The 9,765-nt window shown below is 51.7% G+C and overlaps 1 protein-coding gene across 1 annotated transcript in view; it reads left to right on the top strand.

Annotated features, from left to right (window-relative positions):
- Window positions 1-1,721: 1,721 nt before the first annotated feature.
- Window positions 1,722-9,765, top strand: part of ZNF516 (zinc finger protein 516) — a 115,407-nt gene continuing 107,363 nt past the window's right edge. The window contains 1 exon segment of the mRNA XM_087439344.1: window positions 1,722-1,854. The gene's annotated coding sequence lies outside the window, so the exon portion shown is untranslated.

Genomic DNA, 9,765 nt, shown 5'->3' with positions numbered 1-9,765 from the left:
TAATTAGTTGAATTGGGGGATACTTTTATTTGTGCAATTTTACTGTGTATTGTAATGAATTGTGGGCACATCAATCCTTTTCACTGAAGTAGACTTAAATTTGATTGTTCAAGAATACATCCCACTTAGGCATTCATGCTGAAACCAGCAACAATTGTCAATGACCTTTACCATGCCTGCTATCCAAATTAGTGCAGATCATTAATCACAGGGAGCTTACATGTTATGTGTTTTATGATTCGCAGATTCTTCTCGCAAAGGTGCTCACCCCTCTTGCTCCCTGTCTCTCTACTCCCCCCTTCCTCCATCGAAACACACACACACACCGCACACATGCACACAGACATACATCACACACGCACATCATACACACGCAGAATGGCCCGTGTGTCTGGGACTCCAGCTTTGCAGGCACAAGCTCCTCCCTTGAGCTCTTCTGTAGGAGTTTCTGTTGTAAATGCCATAAGTTGGAGAGGCCCGGAGCTGCATCAGCAGTGAACGTTAGCGAGCGTTAGGCACGGAGAGAAATGCCACAGCGGAAGGTAACGCCTGGACTGCAGCGCTGATTGTCGAGCGGGGCTACGTCGGAGTCTTGGACGGAATCCATCTCCACTGCGGAGTTATCCGGAGGAGAGGAGAACCATGTGGCCAGAAGTGCGGTGGGAGAAGACTGCGTTACCCTCCGCAGGCCACGGCTCCCTCGGTCTACGTCATCACCGATGCAGGGGCGCGCTCCCCCTCCCTCTAACCCTCCCGGTTCCTTCTCCTCTCCCGCTTCTCCTCCAACCGGTACCCCCGCCCCTTCCCTTTCTGCAGCAACCCCCCACCTCCACCCCCGCCGGGTACCATTGGTGCTACTTGGAGTCAAATTGGGATTTCTATTCCCAGACTCAACTTATTGCAACTAACTACGGCCCACGGAGAGGAGCTGGGGTGAAGAAATGAAGTTTGAAAAACAGAAAAATTAGAGTTGAACTTTTCAAGGATCAAAATAAACATAAAAACAACAGTCATTTTTAAATTGCCCTACAGCAGAATCTTCGTTCTAAAGTCTCTCCAGGGGGACCCCTTTGATCTTGATTCAGGACTTAATCTATTGATACTCTGCGTCTGAATACCCCCAAACGCATTTACCAGGAAGTTTAATGAAACGCACACCCTAAGCCATTTGCAACGCACACCCAACTGGGACCCCCGGAAAGATACCCACGTAGAAATCTGGATTCGAGGCTTAGTGCTCAGGTGCCTAAGTCGGCTGAAAATGCATCTCCAACACGTCTGCACGTATGGATGCGTGCGTGTGTGTGTATCCGTGTGTGTGTGCGTAAACAGCTTCCCGTAACTGGATCTGCGGCAGCGTTAGTCCTTGAGAAAAGGGGTGACAACTAGCCACTGGGATCGTGATTCAGTGCTATGAGGGGAAGAATTATCTGCGTCTGAGTCATCGCGAGCCTCCAGACTTTCCCCGCAGTGTGGCAGAACTTTGTGCTGATGAGACAATAGTGGAGCGTGTGCGTTTCCTACAGGGCAGACCATTCCGGGGCTGGGGGAAGCCTGGGGCCTGCGCCCGGCCGCGGGGGCCCAGCCCCCTCTCCGCGCGGCGCAGCCCCTCCAGCCGGGCCGGCTCCGGGGTGCCCGCGGGGCTGGCGCGTCCTGGGCGCGCGCGGGCGGCGCGGGGAGGGGGCCGGGCGCGTGGCGGGCCCCGCGCGCCCTCGCGCGTCCCCCGCGCCCGGGCGCAGCTGGCGCGGTCGGTCTAGTGCAGCGCTCGGCTCCGCGCCTCGGGCGCTCGGCTTCACCTTCAGAAGCGCGGGGTGTGCGCGTCTTCCTCCTCGGGCCCGCCGCCTCCCCGCCAAGGTAGGGGTCGGGGTGGGGGGCGCTGCGGGGCCCGCGGGGGGCGGGGGCGCGGAGACCCGGGCCTGGAAGTGTCAGAAACCCGGGCGTGCGCCGCGGGGGTGGGGGGCGCTGAGGAGGGGCTCCAGGGCGCGGGGAGGGCGGCTTGGCTTTCCCTGTTGGTAGTTGCTCCGCTCCGCAATTCCAGGAGAGGGAACATGCAACTTCGGGCGGCGAGGCTAGCGCCCGGGAGGTGGTTTTTACCGCAGTGGAGGGGCGGGGTGGGGGCCGGGGTGGGAGCGCGGAAGAGGCTCTGGCTTTGTACACTTCGTCAAAGGCGACGCGGGAGGAGGGGAGCTCGGATGTGCTCTCCATCCATTAGGAGACAAAGAGCAAATTGCCTTACTTTAAAGTAAAACGCTCCGGCTAATGAAGGTGGGTGATGGGGCTGCGGGGCCTGAGGAGCCGCTTCAATTATTAAGGGTTTGGCTGATGGGATCGATGCCTGTGGGCTCTGAGCGCTGCTGCCTCGGGGACGTGTTTGCGTGGGGGGGTTGCTTTTCCTCCCCCCTCCCCTGGCTGCATGCCTGTCAGCTGGGAGCGTGTAAGTGACCCTAACATTAAAGAAGTGAGAGCGCCTGAAGGGAAGTTAGGGCAGGGGTGGGGGCGGGGGGCGAGGGTTCTCGCAATGACTCCGAGAGGGGTGGGGAGAGGGGATCTGGGTGGCAGGGACTCCTTGGAGATGCGCCCAGCCTCGCTGGGGTGGGGGTGGGGGAGGTATTGATCCCGATATATACCCGGGTATATACAAGAAAAGAAGAATGCTGTGGGGTGTGTGTGTGTTTGGGGGGGGTGGGGGTGGAAAAGCGCCTTGTCTGCCATTTCCAGGGAGAACTAACATACTGAGTAGTTATGATCAGTATTTAGATTAAACCGCCTCGTCAAGTTTTAAAGAAACTTTGTATGAATAAGTTTGTTAAAAGCCAGCCAAGTTGGGTATTTAAAACAGCGGTTTATGGACGAAGATTGGTGTGCGGTGACAATCAGCCATGGTGGGCTGGGAAGCCAATGGACCCCTGCTATTAGGGACCAGAGAGACCTAGCCTTTTGCCCGAAAAATGTGGGTCTGTAAATTAGTCCCATTTATTATCAGCGTTAATAAGCTCCCCGCAGCAGACCGGGATCAGACCGGGAGCTTCTGGCTTGTGTATCTGTATATTTCTCATTCCGCTGGGCTTATTGATAAAGAATTACTTGGTCTCTGGGTGTGCAAAGATCAACTTGCTCAGCTCTCTTTTTAAATATATTCATTCTGTGCCTTATTTAATCCAGATGCACAAAAAGCCATTTGCAGCTGCATTGTTGGTTTACATTTTTTTTGAAAAGGCGACTGGTGTAACCTGTGGAATTTGAAATGCAAATAAAAGCCTGTGGGAGTTGAGGCAGAACAAATCAGCATTTATAAAGTGAAAAAGATTTAATGTCTTTGAAATCATTGCAGAGGAAAAAAACTGGAGAGGGGGAGTGATTTTTCAGGGAGTGAATTGTGACGTCAGGTCTTTTTGGAAAAGATGTTATTTTTAAGGTCTGAAACCCGCGTATGTAAAGTGCTTACAGGAAAAACAGATTACAAGATTAACATCTGTTAACATGATCGTTTATCTCCAGCCAAAATTAGGTCAGTTCTTTCTTAAGGAAACACGATTGCTGGCGCATGCTTAAATAATAAAATTAAAATAATGAGTTCATAAATTAGGACAGGCGTTTGTTAATAATCTGACCTGTGAAAAACATTTTTTAATTTCGAGATCAATGAAAGGTCAAAGTCCCTTTTGGCTATTGAGAACAACTCTTCACCCTGCGTCCAACTCTCCCGGATGGCCCCCTCCCTCCTTACTCCGAGCTCCTCTCCGCCCCCACCCCGGATTGCTAATTTCCCTTTTCAGCCATTGTGGAAGTACAAAATATGTCTAAGTGGATATTGTCTGACGCCCCCCTCGTTAAAGAAGGCAAACTCTCTCCGCGCAGATGGCTAACTTTCAGAGCTCTGCTGTTGTTTTACCATTAAATGAAACGGTAGGGAGGGGGGTGAAAAAAAGAAGGAAACAGCCTCACAGAGTTTCCCTGCCCCCTGGGCGTGAGTGACGGTTCTGCCGGCCAATCCGCAGCGGCTTTCTCCATCCCGGAGGTAATTTGGGGGGTGTGTTTGTGTGTGCGCGCGCGCGCGTGCATGCGCCCATGTGTCTGCACACTAAGTCCGACCAGCGCCGCGCATCCGCAGGCTTCTGATTTGCACAGCTGTGTGCTGTAGACGTGGACACGCTTTTATCCGAGTCTGCAGCTAGATGGGCACGCAGCACTCCCGATAGAGACCTTGCCTCCTCCGAGTGTCCTCATAAGAGGCGCTTTCAGATTCAAGTGGAAACGTGCAGAAGGGGAAGAAAAGGGGACTGATGTGATTGTGCTTCTCAACAATTGGGGAATCGAAATGTGCGGTTCCTTCCTTCTCGTTTCCACGCCGCGCGCCTGGGATCCGGGTGACGGAGCCCACTCGCCAGGCGCGAAACATACAGAGAACCAGGATTGTTGAGACCGGTGTTAACTCCGTAGAAAAGTGAAGGACAGTATGTACCTTCCAACTTCAAATTTTATTGTTTCACTGGAAGTTGATACTTAGCAAATTCTAGAATTTGACCTGCTCAGGGTCAGTGAAAGTTCTGCTGCCCACCCGACTTATGAATGCGGAGAGCTGGCCACGTCTTCCCTGCACAATGGGCACATTCACGCGCGGAGTGCGTCACGGGCCGCCTCACGTTTCGTAGTGGCTTAATCTGGCACCAGTTTCCCCAGGAATATTGGTAGTGTGTGTGTGGAAGTGTATGGACCAGACCTGGCCAGGTGGCATCTCTCTTTTACTGTTGGAGTTGCTATGCTGCTTCACTCCGGGATGGAGGGTGCTGCTGCAGTGGACGGGTTAGAGACCCACGTGTGCCCCTCTATGCAGGGAGACCCCCTGGGAGGGACCCCGCGACCCGGCCTCGTCCACGCATGGTGTGCCCGGCTGCCGGGCTGCACCGAGGTCACCCGGAGGGTCCATGGGCGACCCCAGGCGACCTTCGTCCTCCCCCTGCAAGAAGCTAACTAGGTTACGAGGTGGTGTCCCGCCCCGCACCTCCCACTCGGGCCATTTCCGCCCCCTGTCCCCGAGTTAGACCTGATTCTGCCCCATCTCAGTGAGCCGGCGGCTTGAGGAATGGGCAGCACTGGGAAGGTGTCGCTGGATTAAATCATTCCTATTTCTGTATCTCCTTGCGGTGCGGCGCTGGGCCGGGCGCCCCTGGGGGAGGCGGGGGGCGGGGTCGTGGCGAGGGCGGGGGGATTTACCTGCCCGCCCCGGGGGCGGGGGCGGGGCGGTGGCAGCTTGTTGCTGGGCTTCGGGGGGAGGGCCGTGGGCGGGCCGGGCAGGGTGGAGAGGGGGGAGGGCCCGGCCCGCGCCCCCGCCCCCGTCATGTGGAGCGGACGTCACACGCCTGCACTGTAACCCAAGAAGTGAAAGAGACGGGGACCCACGGCCCAACTTCGCACCGTAACAAAGGCGGGGGTCCGTGAGGGCCGGGGGGAGCAGCTGGGGAGGGAGGGAGGGAGCAAGAGGGAGGGGGCAGGGGGTGGGGCAGCCGGGTCCGGGGAGTAGGGGGAGCGGGGGCCTGGGCTGGGCCGGGGTCTGCGCGAGGCTAGGGGTGGTAGGGGCCTGGCACGGGCGGGGGTCTGCGCAGGGGCTGGGGGCGGTGGGGGCCTGGCCCGGGCGGGGGTCTGTGCGGAGCCCGGGCAAGGAGTGGGGGCCTGGCCGGCACTGGGGTCTGCGCGGGGCCGGGGGGTGGGGACTTGGCCCGGGCGGGGGTCTGCGGGCGGTGCGGACTGCGCTCCGGGGGCCGAGGCGCTGCGGAGGCCAGGTAATTGGTTTCTATTTTAAACTTCACTTTGTTCTGGCGGAGGTGGGGCGGTGGGAAAGGCGTGGCCCCCGAGGACGATTACATAAGTGTTCACACCTGATTCGGTCCCGGGCCGGGGGCACCCGCGGGTTTGGGTGGGAGGTGCTGGAGGGCGTCGGGCCCGGGCATCCCCGCGTGGGGTAGTGTCCTGCCGGTGTGACCTAACCCCGGCTCCGCGCGGGGGAGCCCGCGTGGACTCTGGGGCGGTTTTGGGAGCCCAGATGTGCCCGTGGTCGTGGGGCCTGGCCTGCCAGCGGGGTCCACTGCGTTAACAAAGGGCAGGGGCCCTGGACCCTCGGCGCGCACCGCGCTGACCTAGCAGCGAGTCACAAAAGGAACTTTAGACGGGGGTCTTGATTAAACATGCCGCGAAAGGTATTCCCCCACGAACCTGCCGTAAGTCTCCAATCCTGATTAAAGATGATTTAAAAATTGATGTACCTCCACCCTGTGGCTGTGTAATAAAAACCGTGAAAGTACTGATCGGAGCAGAAGCGACGGTGGTTATTCCCCCAACAGGATCTTGTCCAGATTATTTTTTAAGCCGCCCTATTAATATGATTGGAGTATTTTGGTTTAGGAATGTAAGTGCTACTTTAAGGAACCAGGCATGCATGCTATTTGATAGGATACTTTCTACAGCCGCGTAAAAATGAGCTCATCTTATCGTTTGTTTGTTCCTCCTTCATTTTCTGTTGCATTCTTTGATTGTGGCGTCAAAATAGCCGTGTTATTTATATTTACACACACCGGCCAGAATTAAATATACCGCATGCCACTGCTGCACACGAATCACAGAGTTTCCCCCTCTTGGTAAAATTGGAGAGCGAGCTGAGTGCTGAAGGGGGTGCCTGGGAGCTGGGTTGGTGGAGGAGGACATCTTTAGTTTCACGAGAGTGACTCCCGTGCCATCTTGAATGGACCCTGGGGGAAACCGAGCTCTGAGCAAGACTCAAGCATTTTGGTAATGGCATTAGAATTTTGATGTGTTAAGATGCAAACATGTCTAATATTTTTCTTAGTTCATTAGTAGGACTTTGTTTTCTTAAACTTGCTGATTTGAATGTACTGAAACATTCAGAGCACATTTCTAAAAAAAATAATCATCCCAAGGGATGTGTGATAAAGTTAACTAAGAGGAATGGGAATGCTTCTCTAAAATGAAACAAAACAACAAAGTAGCATATTTAGTAGGTACAGTACTCAACAGTGCAAAAGGAGGAGTTTTGCTTATTTTTATTTGTGAGAGCTTTTGTTTGTTAGAGTCACCTTTGCAGTGGCTTAGTATACTGAAATGTACCAGTTTCGGTACCTTAACTTGGGGATGTGTAGCTGATACTAGTTGCTGATGACCTGCGACTAGTAGTTTACATCACCTGTGTTAATCCCATTGTTATTTGTAAACGACCTTTCAAGTTGACTGGCTAATTTACCGATTGAAGTTTTCCTGGGACTCTGAAGTCCTGCCTTTTTGACTTTATGAAGATGTCCCTGAGACCAACATGGAGTGAATAGGAGAGATGTTTTTGAAAACAGGCCAGTGCTGAAAGCACAGTGTCTCCACTTCCATAAACTCGTTTACTTTCCTTGCTCCTACATGGGGATGTTTGAGTTTTATAGATGAAGCATCTGACGTGGAGATTAAGTTGAGCAAAAATTATGTGAAGAAGAAAAGGAGACTTCTTTACAGAATACTTCAAAATGAGGTAGACTCCAACAGATGGTTTTCAGTCTTACCAAATAGGGAAAAATGATAATGTGAGCTAGGAATTTAAGCAGAGTTTAGTCATGGATGGTTCTTGAAAAACCAGTACTCAGTTTATTGGGTTGTTGTGGATTTTTATTTATTCATTTTCCAGGATACGTGTTGGCCTTATTCATAATTTACCAGAAGGAATCTTTTAAAAAGAATTTTGTGGGAGTGGCTGGAAGTCTGACTGGAGATTGTGTTTAGAGTTTCAACTGCATTATACCTTAATGCCACAGAAATAGGAAACTGAAATATAAGCTGATTACGTTCAGCAGGAAGGAGCTTGTCTGAACGTGTGTGCTTTCCTTTTGTAATATGCTTGTTTTCGATGTTCAAGGCATTGCTCTATTTTGGTTTTTACTCCATTTTCAACATTGGTGAAAAAGGCATGTGTTAATTATATAATTAAAAGTGGTATTTTGCTTATAGTGTAACTAGATTTCTAACTGAATAAAGCATGTCTGTTAAATGTGTAGAAAACAAACAACTTTTTCATTGCTGTTTGATGGCCGAATTGAGCTGCAGACATGGAAACTTTCTCAGTGTAGGCACAGATTGAAGCAGAAGGAATAGAACTGATGGAAGAAAGCAGAAGAAAGTTTAATTTATTTGATTAGATATGTGCTTTATAAATATTTGAACTAGAAGTAACATTCCTTCTTCAAAAGCAGACATGGTACACGCTGTAATGTTTAGACATTTTAGGGCTTGCATAGAGCTCTTCTGACAGTTAGTTCTTTCAAAAATGCATCTCTTTGCTGCCCTAACCCCTCCCCCTCAAACGGTCTAGAGGCTGTGTGGGAAAAGTTTAATTAACTCGCCTTACTGAACGCAGTGCAGAGGATCCTAGTGGGCCTGTGCAGCATGCTGCCCCAGCCTTATGTGCACGGCCCTGAGCCTCCTGGTGCCGGGCTCTCCTCCCCCACTGTGCGTACACTGACTGCTTAGCTAGCACCCAGCACAGGGACCTTCCTTCGCTTGCTGACCATTTGGCACCCTTGCCCTTTGCTTCCAGAGTTCTTAATGTCTACACATGGAGAGTTAATTATATTACGGTCTTGAGCTCCAGACCCTTCCTCTGTTGGTAGGAAACTGCATCTCATTTGGATTTGCATTTTTCAAGTGATGGCAGTGTCAGGAGTGGATTTGTTCTGAAGGCTGTTGAGGTGGTGTTTGGAATACATGCCCTGTGTGTTATAGAGATAGACAGCAGGATGGAGCTTCCAGAAGGCAGATGTACATGTGGACTGCAAATACGCGTCCATGGCTGCCATTCAGTTTGGGTAGCAGCAGTCTTCCATTTTGTTCCGCTTGGTGCTAACTGGTGGCATGAGCCAGCCCGCCTTGACTGTGGCCCGCCCTCCCATCCTCCCCTGGGGCTGTTACCCCAACCTTTCTACCTGATGGCCAACGGTATGCTGACAGCAGCCTGCTCAGGGTTTGCATGTGTCTCGGGGCCAGGAGAGTGACAGCGTTTTTCAGATTTGAGCCTTGGCCTCCATCCTCCCTGATCCCAGGAATAAGTGGTTTCCGGGTGGGCATGGGGGGTTTTCTTTGATGGAGGGGTGACCTCTGCCCTAGTGAGTTGAGATCCCCCACTTCTCCCACCCCTCTCACCAAAGTGGGGAGTGATTTATGGGTGAGAGTCCTCTTTATCATTGGCGTCTAGCTATGAATGTCTTCCAGTTTGCAGGAATATTGGCAAATTGTCACAAACCCATTTTAAGAAAGGAATCACATCAAATGTTTATTGTGAAGAATTAATAAAATTGACCTTAGGGGAAGAATAAAGAAAAACTTGGTCTATGAATTTAAAATGCCTCCCCATCCAGTTCTTTAAAAAGCATCTTTATTTTAAAATTAATTTTTTTCCAAAGAGGACTATTTTAGGGGTATGACCTAAATAGCTATAGGGTGGATGCATATACAGGCGCTATAAATGTGTTGCTTGTAGTTGGAATTTATACTCTCTGCTAAGGTATAGCAAGTGTATTTTAGATGGATTGGTAAAAATTAGTAGTTGCAACTGTCCGTGCTGTGTATTCTTTATCCCTTGCATCTGGCTGCACGTGATTTGAACAGCTGAAGCTTTTCTTTCCAAAGCTGGAGCTGGCTGTCATATTTATGTCCAGAATGCAGTGTTTTCCAGCAGCATACGTTCAGATTGTAAAGAAGTGCAATTTTGTGGCTCTCGAC

The sequence above is a fragment of the Ceratotherium simum genome, chromosome 14, assembly GCF_057802395.1.
Source record: "Ceratotherium simum simum isolate JZ-2026a chromosome 14, ASM5780239v1, whole genome shotgun sequence".
NCBI lineage: Eukaryota > Metazoa > Chordata > Mammalia > Perissodactyla > Rhinocerotidae > Ceratotherium > Ceratotherium simum.
Note: the sequence above shows the minus strand (reverse complement) of the source record. Positions and strands in the feature narration are given on the sequence as shown.